This window comes from Aphelocoma coerulescens, chromosome 4 (genome assembly GCF_041296385.1).
Source record: "Aphelocoma coerulescens isolate FSJ_1873_10779 chromosome 4, UR_Acoe_1.0, whole genome shotgun sequence".
Lineage (NCBI taxonomy): Eukaryota > Metazoa > Chordata > Aves > Passeriformes > Corvidae > Aphelocoma > Aphelocoma coerulescens.
The window spans coordinates 76,013,940-76,029,370 of NC_091017.1; the positions used below are offsets into that span (position 1 = coordinate 76,013,940).

Sequence of the window (15,431 nt, forward strand, 5' to 3'; positions counted from 1 at the left end):
CTGCATATTCCCAAACTCTCTGCTTCCCACCCCCAAAGTGCCTGTGAAAGTTGAGCATATGTTGCTGTTTTGACTAAAAAAAAAAAAAAAAATACAAAGGTCCTTTTTCTTCCTTAGTTCCATGGTGGAGGTGAGCCCTCACAGGAATTCAAAATACAACTTTCAGAGTTCCTTTTTCATTTTCCTCTGCTAGATAAGGTGATTGAAAATAAGTTTTGAAAATGAGCTTTTTTTAGAATTTTTTTAGAATTGGTGCCTTTCCAAGCATCCTACTTCCTGAAAGCAGAACCACTGGACATGTTAAGACATAGGCAAATCTGTCCCAGGACCTGGGTCTTCCAGGAAGCTCTAAACGTTCGGAATTTGGGCAGGTTTCTCGTCAGGTTCAAAACCATCTCAAGTTTCACTTGACTCACACAAGTCTTCCTCTCACGGTTATTTATTAGCATACTATAACAATTTTAGATCTTTCAGGAAGTTCTTTCCTGTGAGGGTGGTGAGGCCCTGGCACAGGGTGCCCAGAGAAGCTGTGGCTGCCCCTGGGTCCCTGGAAGTGTCCAAGGCCAGGTTGGATGGGGCTTGGAGCAACCTGGGATGGTGGAAGATGTCCCTGCCCATGGCAGGGGGTGGGATGAGACAAGCTGGCACCTGAAGATGCCATTTCTTTGAATAGGAGTGTACAGGTGAGAAGACTTCTTTCTAAGCTTCTCAATTAGATAAAAAGTTGTGTAGGATCTGTGGCTATTCTGCAGGGTAAAGAACTGAAAGCTCTGAACTATCCCCAGGGTATGGGACTGTGTCTGAAAAGAGTCTGAAAACAGAAGGTCTGAGCACTTGAAGTCAAAGCTCACACTTTTAATTAACAAAAATTGGTGTTTAAAAGCCAGGAGCCAGACTCAAAGATACAGCAAAGCTGGCTGATAAATAATCTTTTAAAACTGGACATTTACTTTCTTGCCCTGCAGTTGCATTTGGGTTACATTTGCAAGTTCTCCTCATCAAAGTATTTTTTTCATTTCCTCAATGCCACATTTACCATGCCTTGGTTTCACCTGCTGGTATCAAGTGTCAGCACCTCAGCAGTGTGATCCTGCTCAGAGAGCTGTGGGACCCAGGCTGAGACATGCTTTGTCACTACAAAATCATAATTACTGCAGCCAAAGGTTCCTGCACATCTGCCAGTGTAGACCTTGCACCAGAATTTTTTTGAGAAGGTCGTTTTCCTGTCATCACCTCACCTGAGCATTTCACACAGGACTGCCTCCTCCTTCACAAGGCATGGCAGGGAATGTTTCAGGCCTTGCAGATAGCCACTACTTCAGGACTGGTAATACTTAAGTGATGGTTTCTCAGTTAATTCCACGTTTCTGTTGGGTGTTTCCAACCACCCCTGTCAGAGACTCCTCTTCTCCCTCTTGGATAGTAGCATTCAATTAATTTAAAACAAGAAACTAGATTCCATCTTCACTACAAAGTCTGAGTGTGTGTAATAATAAATCACAAGCATATTTTGGATCGCATCTTCCATCTAAGGATGCAAAGAATTTCATAAGAATTCTTGTGTTTGAAGCAATGCTCATGAAAGTGTTAACTTGAAAAAGGCAGCCTGAAAAAAAAAAAGCTGCTGGGGATTTGCCTATGATGAATGTAGGGCAAGATCAGCCATGGAGATTTCACAGTATTTCTCGCATGGTCTATTAAATGTGGTTGTCATGTCCCATCTGACACGATCTCATTTCTGATTTTGTTGGTGATTTCAGGGCTTCTCACATAATTGAAGATGGACTCAGCCCCTGGCACTGACTGTACCTTCAAGGAAAGCACCCAGCTTTGATTGAAGACCAGATATGAATCACAGTCTGCTCTCACCAGGGCAGAATTGTGTCAGATGAATCAGCAAGAATTTCCTGTTAAACTCAGATTATTAGGTTAAATTTTTTTTGGTGAGAAATAAAACAAAAGACTCATACATGATCACCTGAGGTGCATGGCATGAAGTACACCGACCCCAGATTTCACCCAGAGTGTCCCAAACTTTTTTGCACTTACAGGAAAACAACCAAATATCTGGAGTTCAGTTTTGGTTTCTCATGGTCAGGACTCTGATTCCCATGGTGACAAGTAACAGCTCAGCTCACTTGTTATCCACGCTATCCATGGGAACACTTTGCAGCAAAAAGTGTGGCTTTGCTCATTAGCATCCCAGTCATAAGAATCATCCTGCTCATTATCATCCTGACAAGTGTATTTGAACAGGTGTCTCCTCCGGAGGGACATGACAAATCTCCATCCCTTATAGATACAAAATTCATTAGACATTTCTTTTTCATTCAGTCTTGCACTTACCTTTTGTCATGGACCAGCAGTTTTTAATTCTTGGTTTCCTACAGCTCTTTATCTTCTCACAGACTGGAGTGGAGTACATGCCTGTCTGATCCAGCAGAAGCTGGTCTCTCTAGTGAACTGGAAGAAATATGGCTAAATCAGAATTCATCTGAAAAACAGGACTTCCTATAGCTATTGCAACACTGCACTGATTTTTCTGTATTGTTGGGAAGACCTAAGATGTTATTTTATTTTGATGCTGCATTGTTTAGCATAAGGTGAACCAGACAACTGGTTCTTTGCAACCTCTGTTCAGGTGTGTCACACGTCTTCCAACAAGGTGTCAAATTACCTGTGTGTATTCTACTAGGATTGTGAATTTTCAAGAACATGAGCTGCTTCAAGTGATGGCCCATTTTTAGTAAAAATCCTTCTTTCTCTTGACTCTAGGTGATGAAGTTCCTAATGTTGGCACTTAAGCAAATGCCCACAGTCAAATGGTCTGAGAGGGGGTTGTTGGGGAACCCTTTTGCCTGCTTTGGGCTATTTTAGCCATTTATCTGAAGTGGGGTCCAGGAGACCAAAAATCAGAGCTCAAATTCCCGTATGTACAGGCCATGGTAGGGACTGGGCAATCATTCAATCTGTAGGACTGAGTTACTGATAGTGAAGCACACCAAAGCAGTTTGAAGGACAGAGCAGTGGGTGTAGGAACTAATCTGAAGTACCTGATCTCACAGCCCAGCCCCACTTTGTTCCAAGATGCTCCCCAAAACCCAGACTCCTAGCAGAATTTGGGAGTTGAGTGTGGGAAGAAGGGAGGGTTGGAGGGAAAGTGTTTTAAGATTTGGCTTTGGATCTGATTTGATTGGCAATAAATTAAACCACTTTCCCCAGTCAGATTTCCTCTCCCCTGTCCAGCTGAGGAGGGAGTGAGAGAATGGCTTTGGTGAGCACCTGACATCCAACAAGTGTCAACCTGTCACAAACAAACAAAATATTGGAAAAAGAAAGCTCAGGCTACAGATTCCCTCATGTCTCTTTTCCCTTCCCCACAGTCTCAGGAGACTCTCCTTGACTACCTTGTGTGTGTTCACCCACTTAACCCCAGGATTTTGGTTTTTAACTTCCTTTTTTCAAAATTTGTGATTTTACTTAGGAGTATGACAAACCACTGCCCTGTGGAATTAGCCTCTTTCCAGTGTTACCAAGGTGGAAGAAGTTACAGATCAAGCCTATAGTTTATGATGGGAGAAAAAAAATAAAAAGCTGAACTTGCTGAGCCACGTGGGAGAAATGGGCTTTAATAAGGGCAGAGACTCAAGTCTGCCAATTCCCTGCTTGAATTTCTCTCAATATCAGCAAAGCACATTTGTGTTGAACTTTTTCAATTGCCTTGAGTTCAGCCCAGGATTAGCTTTGCACTAATCTTCAAAATTGGGAATGACCTTACCATTTCCTGCTAGGTGAGCTCAGACACAGATACGGGAATCATTTGAATGTCATAAATTACCTCCCCTCTCCTGTCTGTGCTCCTATAAGTAAATAAACAAGTCCCTTTGTTTTGTCCTTCTAAAGAGCCTGTGGAAGCTTTTTTCAGTGCTAGGCTGACAAATTGAGTGTTTAATTTCCTATAGAGGCAATCAAATTTTGCCTGCTTTTAAATCCCCCCTCTCCCTTTTCAGCTTCCTCTCCCTCACTTCACATTGTCTCCAAGTGAACAATACATTTCTGTCCTCTGCATTCGATTATGGGTACAATGAATTTTGAAGCAGGAGAATATAAAATATACAAAGAATGAACAAAGAAGTCAGTAAGGCTTTCCATGGCCTAAAATAAACCAACCAGTTGGTTAATGCATATCACATCCAAGCTTTGACCTTGCATGAGCAAACAAACTGGTTCCCAAAAGTGGAAAGCTGTTAATGAGCAAAAACCTCAATAAAAAGTCATGGCCCTTATCCTGACCCTTTCAGATTTAACACTACCAGGCCTTCCATGCCAGGGCTCTGCAAAAATTTTATTATTAAATTATGAACCCAACATCTGCTGCCTTTTTTAGCTATTGCTAGTTCTAGATCAGTTCCAAAAGTGGAAGGAATATATCTGATAAGTCAAATAACTTGAGAATCAGTCTCAAATTCCCCTGTGTATGTGAAAATATGCTTAATTTCTACTTCTGCCAAAAAGCATTTAATCATGTACTTAACTGAGTCCCATCAAAGGCAATTACTGTGAGGAGGAGACCATTTGATATTTCTGTATGAAGCCCATCTACTGATTCAATATTAAGGTAAGTGCTTGCTTAACATTTTCAGGAGCACTCAAATATCAGCAAATTCTGGATGCAAATATATCTGATGGACACAGATTTGGCTTTTTCAGTTACAAGCTGGTTAGACAAAACAGTCCATCTGAACTTGTATTAAAATATGTTCAATATATTTTAAGGACTTCATAGATAACTGCAATCATTTATAAAATATCAGCTTAGTCAAAGCAACCACTAAGGCAGCTGTGGGCAACAACCTATAAGGAAAAAGATGGAACAAGTGACTTTGAAGCTAAATCTATCTACATGGGATTATATTCTATTAAGTAATGTTGTTTAAAAACTGTTATAGCAAAATAACCTGTTCATCTCAACAAGCTTAATGAAAAAGAAAATATTGCAACAGTTATTTCTTATGGAAAAAAAATTACAAGTCACTAATAGTCCAAAGAGAACTACAAGCAAATTAGGAGTCATAAGCTGGATTCATCTTGGCTGCATGTTGACAACAGCTTTCCAAGGAAAGTTTCTTACATGGAATTGAATGTGCTTGATCCTACTGCCACATCCAGCACCTTTACATGTTTAGAGAGGGTCTGGAGGTACCAATCTGGTGAGAAGCAGCTGAGGGAGGCTGGGGGGGGCTCAGCCAGGAGAAAGTGGCTGAAGGGAGATATTATCAATTTCTACAATGCCCTGACAGGAGGGTGGGTCCAAGTGGGGGTTGGGCTCTGCTCCCATGGAACAGGGACAGGATAAGGGGAAATGGCCTCAAGTTGTGCCAGGAAAGGTTTAGACTGGATATTGAGGAAAATTCCTTCACCCAAAGGGTTGTCCAAGACAGTGGTGGAATCCCCATCCCTGGAGGGATTTAAAAGCAGTGTGGATGTGGTGCATGGGGACATGGGTTAGTGCTGGCCTTGGCAGCATTCCCCCACTTCCTGGGGGAATGGGTGGGCTTTATCATAAAGGTACTTTTCAATATAAATTATTCTATTATTTTATTTCCTTCCTATTTGTCTCAGCACCATGAGGCTGCAGTGCCAGAAGAGGATTATCCTGTGTTGGGTACTGTGGAAATACACCCTGAGAAGGAAGATCTTCCCTAAAGGCTTTAAGTGTAAAAAGAGATGAAAAACAAATGATTGCCATTACCCTGGGAAACAGAGGGAAAAAAGGAATGTTCAGTATGACAGGACACAGCCTCAAGAGGACTTCTGAATTTTCAGAGAACAGAAACACATCTAGGAACACATTTACCTGTCACAGGTACACTTTCCCTGACAGCATCCTGCCTTCCTGTCTGTCTACAGGGTAGGAAAACATGACCTGTGGAGCACCCCTATGCATTTTTCCAGCTGCTCATGGAGCTCAGGTTATTAGCTTAAACGAGAGGCTGGGCATGTCTAAACACACCTAAGAGAGCTAAAGCCAGAAAGAATGAATCCCAAGTGATGGGTATTTGAATGAGAGTTTTGCCTCAAAGTCAAGTAGAAAAGGCTGGTGTTTTGTTTGTTTTTATTTTAAAGTATGTTAAGAAAACTTTTCCCTGCCCTCAACCATGATCCCTTGCCTGAAGGACAACACGAGCTGCCTGAATTCATGGATGAGCACATGAATGGCTAAAGAGAATGAAGATAGCCCAGAGGGACCACATGGAAGGATTATAAACTCAGTTCTGACCTTGCTGAGCTTGAATTGGTACATAATCACACAGAAGATGATGTTAGTTTGCCTGGAGGGAGACTGGAGTAGTGAGATCAATCTCTGAGCTTCCTGCTTAGAAAGGATGAACATTTTTCCTGAGATTTACCCTACAGGTGATTGACAGATCAAGATCTAGAAGGACCAAGGAAAATGGCCTAATAAAGTACAGGAAATATTTACCAGGGCAGAAATAAGAGTAAACTCATTTTCTGATGCTGGGCTTGCTTGATGACACCATGGCTACAGCTAAACTTATTCTGCTGTAATCTCTTTCTGTCATTGTAGAAGGGTTCAGAGGTGCTCTAATGCAGCTTCCAGCAGGCAGATATTGGGAGGTCTTCCTGGAAATTCAGGTGATTTTCCTTGTTCTTGGAAAGTAGAAGATCCTCAGATTAAGACACACTTCGTGTGTTGAGCGAAGCGTTTGCTTTCATTCTCAGAGGCTGCCTTGCTACTGCTAAATTAAAAGGGGAGGAAAAAATTCTGCAGCCCTGAACTGCCTTTGTAAGGTTTGACATCAGGTCATCTAAGAGTATTTTAGAACACAAAGCCTGCTGAGGCAACTTTGGAGAACTTTACAAGGTGGCAAGAAAGTTCACTCATTCTCCACACAATGTCCCAAGAGCAGCCCCATTCCCAGACCACTCCTAGGCAAAAAGGACACCATGGAACATGTTAGTGATGAAACAGCTTGGGCAGTCATGGATTAGCACTTTAACCAAATTCCCTGCTGCATTGGATGCCAAACAGTTCAAGAACCTGGAGCAGCACTCCCTGGCTTTCCTTGCTCTGCTGACTTGGTGCTCCTGTGCATATCAACAGCACATCGAGGTCTCTTTGGCTGGAGGTGGGATCCAGACATTCTTTTTCTCCTGCTTTATGCAGTGCCACATCCTTAATTCATTGGTCTGCTTATATCATTTTTTTCCCAAGGTACAAGAGCAAAATCCTCTCACACAGGAAACTTAAAAGGAAAAATAAACAACCCAGAACATGTGTAAATCAAGTTCTTCAGTGAGAGTCACATCTTTCTTCTGATCTATCCCACCCACCTAAAGGCATTTAACTGAAAGAACTATACTGAGAGTTAAGTGATCTTAGGTTTTCTCCATAGTCAAAAGAAGGAAGCAAAAGAAATTGTTTAAAAAGCTTAAATTCACCCTTCAAGAAGGACTTTTTCCATCAAGTATTTGAATATTTGTTGAGTGTTTAGTCAAAATATAGTACAATATATCATATCAAAATAATGACATTTTTGCCTATTCCTCCAGTGATTACTATTTTCCAGTTATTAATCAACAACAATTATAAAACATTGATTGCCAAATGACTCCAAAGTTGGGATAAAAAACTACCAACCCACAAGGCAAAACTTACTGGCTGTCAGAAGTAGGGAATAGAAATTGGTTTTTACATTCACAACCACTGCTAACCTAAAAACAAGCAGAAGAAAGAGCACCTTTGCTAGATGGGAGGTATTGGGTAATTGCTAGAAAAGGGAGTAAACATGTCGTGCAGAGAGAGAGAAAAACATTCATTTAGCTGTAGGTCATGGGACAGGAGTGAAAGCTTAAGTAAAGGCAATAATAGCACAACTAATGCATTTGTAATAAAGGATGAATCAATATTAGCAGAGGTTGTTTGCAGAGGAGTTGAATTTTACTGTTGTAGAAAATATTAGAAAGGGGAAAAAAAGAATCACAACAAATACAGGGAACAAAAAGGAACATAAACAAATGAGCAAAAGGGTCTACCTTGGTAAGGTGGTCCCACTGCTGCTCTCCTCTGGAGGGAATCACTGCTACTCTAGGTAGGAGGAGGTGATTTGTATTCCACTGGGCAGGGTGAAGGCATCTTCTCCATGTGGCCGTAAGAGCAGCGTCTCTCCTACTTCACAGAAAGGTTGGATCCACCCAGGGTTACTACAGCAGCATCCCAGATTTCACTGGCCCAGCTATAAACTTGGTGTTTTTGCAGTCTATAACCACATAACCCAGCCCTGAGCTATTAACAACTCCTCCCCATTCCTTTATGTGCTCACCCCAGAACTTGTCCTCACACCTCATCAGGAGACACAGGTGCTGGCCCCACTTGTGTCCATCCCATGGGTAATGGAAGGAGCTGGGAATCTGTGCCAGGTACAGCTCCTTGCTCCTGATGAGCTGGGCAGTGTTAATCACCAACTGGTGATTGATGCCTGGAGGTGTTTACCCAACAACACCTCCAGGGGGGGTCAGGGTTAGTAACAGATCTGTCACCTTGCAGCTCCTGTAAAAGCCTCTCAGCGGGGTCTTTCAAATTATTTATTGTGAGTTTTTCTATATTCCCAGTCTTGTGTATAACAGTCTAGGAAGGCTTGATCTCTGGATTTTTGTTTGTGTGTACCTAGAAATAAACACCCACAAGCACAAGCATGCACCCGTGTGTGCAGAGGAGAGGCACTGGGCTTAAAGTCACGGGAAATTTGGTTTGTTGCCCTCAATCCCATTCTTTTCCATAAGGTCTCATTTCCTGGCTTGCTTTATCAATACAGGATAATCATAGAATCACAGAATAGAATATCCTGAGTTGGAAGGGACCCCCAGGGACCATCAAGTCCAGCTTCTGGCCCTGCACAGACACCCCAACAATCCCACCCTGAGCCTCAGAGTGTTGTCCAAGCACTTCTTGAGCTCTGGCAGCCTTGGGGCTATGGCCATTGCCTGGGGAGTCTGTTCAGTGCCCTACCATCCTCTGGGGGAAGAACCTTCCCCTGATATCCATCCTAAACCTCCTTTTCATGCCATTTCCTTGAGTCCTGCCACTGTTCACAGAGAGCAGAGATTGGTGCTGCCCTTTGTGAGGATGTTTAAGACCACGATGAGTCTCCCCTCAGTTTCCTCTTCTCCAGGTTGAACAAACCTTCAGCCCACTCCCCATATGGCTTCTCCTCTAGAACCTTCACCATTTTTGTGGCCCTCCTTCAGGTGTTATAGCTTTATATCCTTAATCCTGATATTCTAATGATGTGGCTCAGGAAAATGGACTGGCCAAAATCTAGCCTGGTTTCTAACTGCATCAGCATCCTGAGCTACCTCACTACATGATATTGATAAAATATCAACGTTTCTAAAAAATCTGATAGTGCCAGTTGGAAGATAAAGGCAGGAACGTGAGGCTGGGTGTGAAGGAGAGAGAGTGACTGCAGTAACTGTGGTGTAGCTGAGCTAAAGCACTGTGGGACTGCACTCTTGGAGTGCAGTTAGGGTTGTACAGTGATTTACAGGCATCCTCACCCACATGCACAGCCGGGAACGTGTGTGGAAATCAATGTGGCAGGAAACCTTGGACAGACAGAAAAAGTGCTGTTAATAAAAGCTTTAGGGAAAGACAGTACCTTGTCTGTCTGTAAAGTTTCTAGCACAGAACAGCAGCCAAAAAAAAAAAAAAAATTAAAAGATTAGCAGGCCTCTGGAAGAGAGGAGGTTGGCAAGGGAAATGTTCCAATCTCAAAAAGATCACATGTGGAAATGAGGTGTGAGCCCTGCCATCAATTCGAACTTTGGCTGATGGAACACAGCGAACGTGCTCGTGTGAAGGCAGCAGAGACAGCAGCAGATGATTCACAGCCACGTGGTTCTCATCCTATTAAATGGAAATGAAGCATCTGCAGAGCTCAGGGGAGGATTGTGGCTGTGGCCATGAAATAGCAACGGGTGAGGGATTTTCCAATTATTCAAACAACAGTGAGTGAGAAGGGCTGCCCTCCAGCTCAGAGATGCCATGAATGTGGCTGTGGCCGCAGTCACACTTCCAGAGGAGTTATTTACAAAGCTTTGTAAGCTCCCTCCATTCAGCACACGTTTAACTCATAACTTTGAGGCTGTGGGATATATATGGACTCATCTAGATCCATAAAAACCTCTCCCCTCTGCAGGAAAAAAGTTTGCTCATACTGGGAACCCACATTGGGCGTCTTTTCATTGAGGTCTGGTCTTCCAGAACCAGTGAAAAGTTCACCAAGATCAAGGGAAGTGTTTCTAGTCTTCCATCATCTTTGGATCAGGCTCTTAATCAAACCATTTGTTCCATCTTCACCATAGAAAAAAACAATTCCAGAAGAAGTTTGAGACCATTGTTCTTCTTTGCCTTTTGTTTTCCATCCTTCACCATCTGCTCACCCTTCTTCAAGTGAGTAACAAGTTTTCAGGTGCCACAGAAAGAGATGACAGGTGAGGCACAGCCCAGAAGTTGTGGAAACTCTGGACATGGAGCACTCACCAGCCCTACCAGGATGGATAAAAATGTGATGGCATTGGAGCAATGAGTGTGTTCTAAAGCTATTCCTGAGGTGACAATTTCTTAGCTGGGCTGTGGGTATGAACACACGAAGGCAAATGCAGGTATTGCAAACCCACCTTTTAGTTTTCCTTATCCTGCCAGGTACTGAGCAGTGCTGAGTCAGTTTTCTATTATTTTTTTTCTCTCTTCCTTAGGAAGTTGCTGCTAAAGCACAGGAACCTTCAATCAACAAAAACAAGCATCTTGAGATAGGATAGCTACACAAACTAAAATCAAATGGGATTTAGAAACATATGGAAAGAAAACACCTCCCACAAAGCTTGACCATCCTCAGCTCAAAATTCATATAATCAGGAGAAATATTGAGATTTACTTTTCCCAGCTCATTCTACTCTTCTGTCCTAGATGTAGCCAAAGGAATTGCTGAGGACTTACTGCTGCTCTTTCCCTCTAGGTCTATTCTGCCACCTTTACTGACTGGATGATACATCGAATTTTTTTTTTCCCAAATGTAAACTGTGCTATTTAAGCTCAAGGCTTGGCTCTAAGCCAGCAGAAGTCATTCAATGGGTGAAAAGATTTTCAGCCTTTTCTTTTAATCCACCTTCACAGGCCATTTAGGACTGCCCTGCCAGGCTGTCAGACAGCCTGTTATCTACACAGGGATGCATGGATCCTGAAATACAGGTACTGAAATAGCATTACTGGAGCTCTTTATATAACCCATATCTGCAGTCAATGAGAGAGAAAACATCCCACCTATTTGAAATCAATATCTAAGGATGGGATCAATCATACTTCCACAGGTGCCAAAATCCTTTTCCATTGGCTACTGAGAAGCCAGACAATGACCTTAGGTCAGGCACAGAGCTTTTAGATGCATCTACATAAATGAGTGGTCTTTGCTGTAAATTCTCAAGGCTTTCTGCTGATTTCACTGGTCAAAGGAGAGCTTTCCCTTCCTCTGATACTCTCTGCAGGACAGCCTGTGAATCAATCCGCATACTACTTCACAGACAAAAATGATAATGTGATTTTTTTTCTGCATTCCTGGAGCAGGAGGGGCTGTAAATGTTGTCCTCTTTGCTTTTTTTCCCTTGAAGCTGCAGTAGGTAAGGCAGTGAGATCTTAGCAGAGAGGCAATGAAGTTCAAGAACGCTCAGTAGAATGTCCTGTCATGTCATGTGGGAGTGATGCAGAGTTAAACTCTCCCCTGCGGTGCAGATAAAAACTTGTCAGCTTCTGGTATGGATGATCATCCCTGTTACCAAGGGCATTGTTTTCAAATATTGTGCTGCTCCAGGTCATTCTTAAACCCCACTCGCTGTTGGAATGATTAAGGTGCATAATGTGAACTCAGAGATTCATGGTTATTCTCACAGACAGCAGAAATATTACCTTTTCTGCACTAGTGGTCAAAAAATAAGTTAGGATTGTTATAAGAAAATGTGAGTTGTGAGTTGGATTTCACTTCTGGGTCTTTTACACTTACCTAGCGTAGTGCTTAAAGTGTCAGTAGAACTCTAGTGTTTCCACAGTTCCCCTTAACATGGCTAAAACTCTGACAAAGCATTGCAGGCACTTCACAAGAAAAAAAAACCTAATTGGGGTCCCACTGCTGTGGAGAATAGGAGTCTTATCCACTGCCTTAGATGGGTGTGAGAAAGCCCTTGAGCACCTAATTTCGGGAGCAATCAGATTCTTTCCAGGCTGCTGAGTGAAGAAGAAAATATTTTTGCAGCCTGGTTGGTTGGAAAAGTGGATGAAATATTTTTAATGTGCTTTTAGTGTGTACTTAGACCTGGCTCAGATCTGCACAAGTCACCTCGGAGCCCCTCTGTCCCACCAGTACATTTGTTTTCTGTGATCCTCTCTTAGGTCTGCCAACCTGCTCTCCCCTGCTGTGCATTGAAATAACCTTTCTTTAAGTCTGATAATAAAATAAATGTGAGTGTAACAGTGCAAAAAATGTTGTATTAAACCCCCCAAGTTCTCCGTGTCGACTTTCTGCTGTTAACTTGAAAAGCATAACAAAGTTAATATACTGTCAACAGTCAGCTCTGAAAATCCAGCTGGGATCTAAAGGAAACAGATCAAAACCTGTCACTGGAATGGGGGCACAGTGCTGCTGGTGAACAAGCTGTCCTAATGTTTACAGGTGGTTTTAAACAATAATAATGTTCTGATTCCCCCGCTGATACAATCCCTTCTCATCGAGGGTGCATTGCAAATATCCTGGATTTCAGCCCAGAGTGTCCATCTGATATAAAACTTCTGCTGGTGGCTGGCTGGGATGTTGGATGATGTATGGCCTTCGACTGCTGGATGTGGCAGGAAGATGCATGAAGCCACGTGAGATAACAAGGTCACAGGCAGAGCTCACTGGATGAATGCTTCCTTGATGAGCTTTGCTGGCTGATATAAGTCAGCTGTCCCGAGGGAGAAAGAACATTTACAAAAGTCACAGACATAAGTGCCTTCAGAACAAAACACACTTTGATACGAAAGTGTTTACGTTCCATGATTGGGGTTTGGGATTTTAATTTACCGCTCTGGTCAGGCTAAAAAGAGCTGCTGGAGGTTTAAATGCTTGCAAAGTGTTCCTTTACCTTCCCTCAAATAAAACACCCAAACGTATTTGTTGTGGCTTCTATCTACCAATCTGAGCTCAGCTGGTGATGTTTTAACTACAGCCAAACAGGTACTGGGTTGGGTAAGTCCCTAAGTGCATTGGAACTGTGGAAAAGTGGAAGTGCCTTTAATCTGTAATTGATAGCAAGGAAATCTGAACAGGATTAAGCCCAAATGGTTTAAACTGGTACATTTCTCCTGTGTGTTGAAGCAAAAAATGCCACAGTAGGACAAGAGGCTGGACATGACCCGGCCATGTGCTTTGGGATCAGCCCAGAAACCAGTGGAGTCCTGGGCTGATCCCCCAGCGTGGGCAGCACGGGAGGGGGATTCTGCCCCTCTCAGGAGAGACCCCACCTGCAGAGCTGCCTCCAGCTCTTGGATCCCAGCACGGGATGGACCTGCTGGAGAGAGTCCAGAGGAGGCACCAGGATGATCACAGGGGTGGAGCAGCTCTGCTGGGAGGAAAGGATGGGAGAGCTGGGATTGCTGAGCCTGGAGAAGAGAAGCTTTGGGGTGACCTCGTTGTGGCCGACCAGTGCCTAAAGGGACCCTACAGGAGATATGGAGAGAGACTCCAAGGGTCTGGAGGGACAGGACAAGGGGGAATGGTCTCACACTGACAGAGAGTAGGTTTAGATGAGATATTAGAAAAAAATTCTTTACTTGTAAGGGTGGGGAGGCCCTGGCACAGGGTGCCCAGAGAAGCTGTGGCTGCCCCTGGATCCCTGGAAGTGTCCAAGGCCAGGTTGGACGGGGCTTGGGGCAACCTGGGCTAGTGAAAGGTGTCCCTGCCCATGGCAGGGGGTGGAACTGGATGGTCTCTAAGATCCCTAACACCCCAAACCATTCCACAATTCTGTTATTCACTGACAAAAAATGTGCTGCATTGTAAGTATCTTGAAAGTCATGGCAGTAGAGAGGGCTTTTGGACTGATTATTCTTTATAAATAAGTGTCTCAGAAGTGCACTCTTTGCAAGAAGGACTGTACTCAAGAGCATTAACAAGGCCTAAGCAGAAGTGAATGTCACTGTAATTTCCTTTTTCTGCAGTTTAGTACTGTCCAGTATCAATAGCTCATGAAACAGATGACCCAAAAGCTCAAAAATCTTAAGAAATCAAGACATCTTGACAAATAGATACCTTCTTGTCCAATATAACCATGACTCAGTGAAAAAATTTAATTCATTGCTTAAGTAAGATTGAACATCCTTAGAGGACATTTTGGGAACGCACTTCAACAATCCATGAAATACATTCAGGAACACAGCTGCAGGGAAGGAATAAAGCGTAGGCAATTATACTGAGGCTTGAAAAAGATAAAAACTGGGCAAATTGTATGAATGTAATTGAATAAAAGCCTCCATTTTCATCAAATTGTTCACTGCGCACTCGCAGGTACTTAAAAAATCAAAAGAGATTTTTTAAATGAATGTTTAGGTTTGGATTTAGGCAACAGAAATGAGGTACCTTAGACTGTCTATCTAAACATTGCATGAATTTTCATCATATTTAGCATATGGAGATCCCAGAAACAGCACTAGAATTTAAAGGTCTTCAACAACCTCCAAAACGGGATCATTTTATCTGTGTGCTAAAGACAGGAGTGGTGCCCAGCTTGGTGCATCACTGCTGTAAAGTTTGGCCTTGGGTCATACTTGCTTATGCAAAATGCAATCCAAGATTAAAAACACCCTAAACAACGGGGTTTAATGACAAAGATAAGTAACTACTTGATCTAAAGTCACAGAGGCTCATCATTCCCAAAATGCACTGATTTGAACACCTAACTATGAAAGGAGGTGCAATTAGGTCTGGATGTTTTAAAATCCTTATCTTAATGAATGTGGAGTCAATATATGACTACAAATGAGGAGAAAAGAGGGCAACAGTTCTCAGGAGTTAAGCAACAGTTTTTTCTCTAGTTTTTTGAGACTAAAAGATGGTGACAAAGAGGGGGCTGGAGTGAAATGAAAAGAGAAAGTCACAAGGGTTTATTAAATAAAAACGTTGAAAGCACAGATAGATCTGATTCATAGGTCACTGTATGAAACACCGGCTGAAGTGTAGGGCAAAGCTTGCTTTGAAAGACAAAAAACATGCTAAAGTGATGTCAAACTTTACCCTTAACTAGTGTTATCTGACATCCAGGATCTGTGCTGCCTCACTCTGCCCTTCCCAGATGCTGCCCTTAACGTTGCAGAGTGACAAATC

At 42.8% G+C, this 15,431-nt stretch overlaps 1 long non-coding RNA gene across 3 annotated transcripts; it reads right to left on the reverse strand.

The window, feature by feature from the left end:
* Positions 1–840: 840 nt before the first annotated feature.
* LOC138110075 (uncharacterized) lies at positions 841–8,293 on the reverse strand. 3 transcript variants are annotated; one of them, XR_011150784.1, is made up of 3 exons: positions 8,059–8,293; positions 2,347–2,463; positions 841–1,528 (listed from the first exon to the last, which is right to left on the reverse strand). It is a non-coding gene; the product is annotated as an uncharacterized lncRNA (long non-coding RNA). The 3 variants fall into 3 exon arrangements; XR_011150785.1 differs by having other exon boundaries at positions 841–1,606; XR_011150783.1 differs by having other exon boundaries at positions 841–1,907.
* Between the last annotated feature and the right edge of the window lie 7,138 nt (positions 8,294–15,431).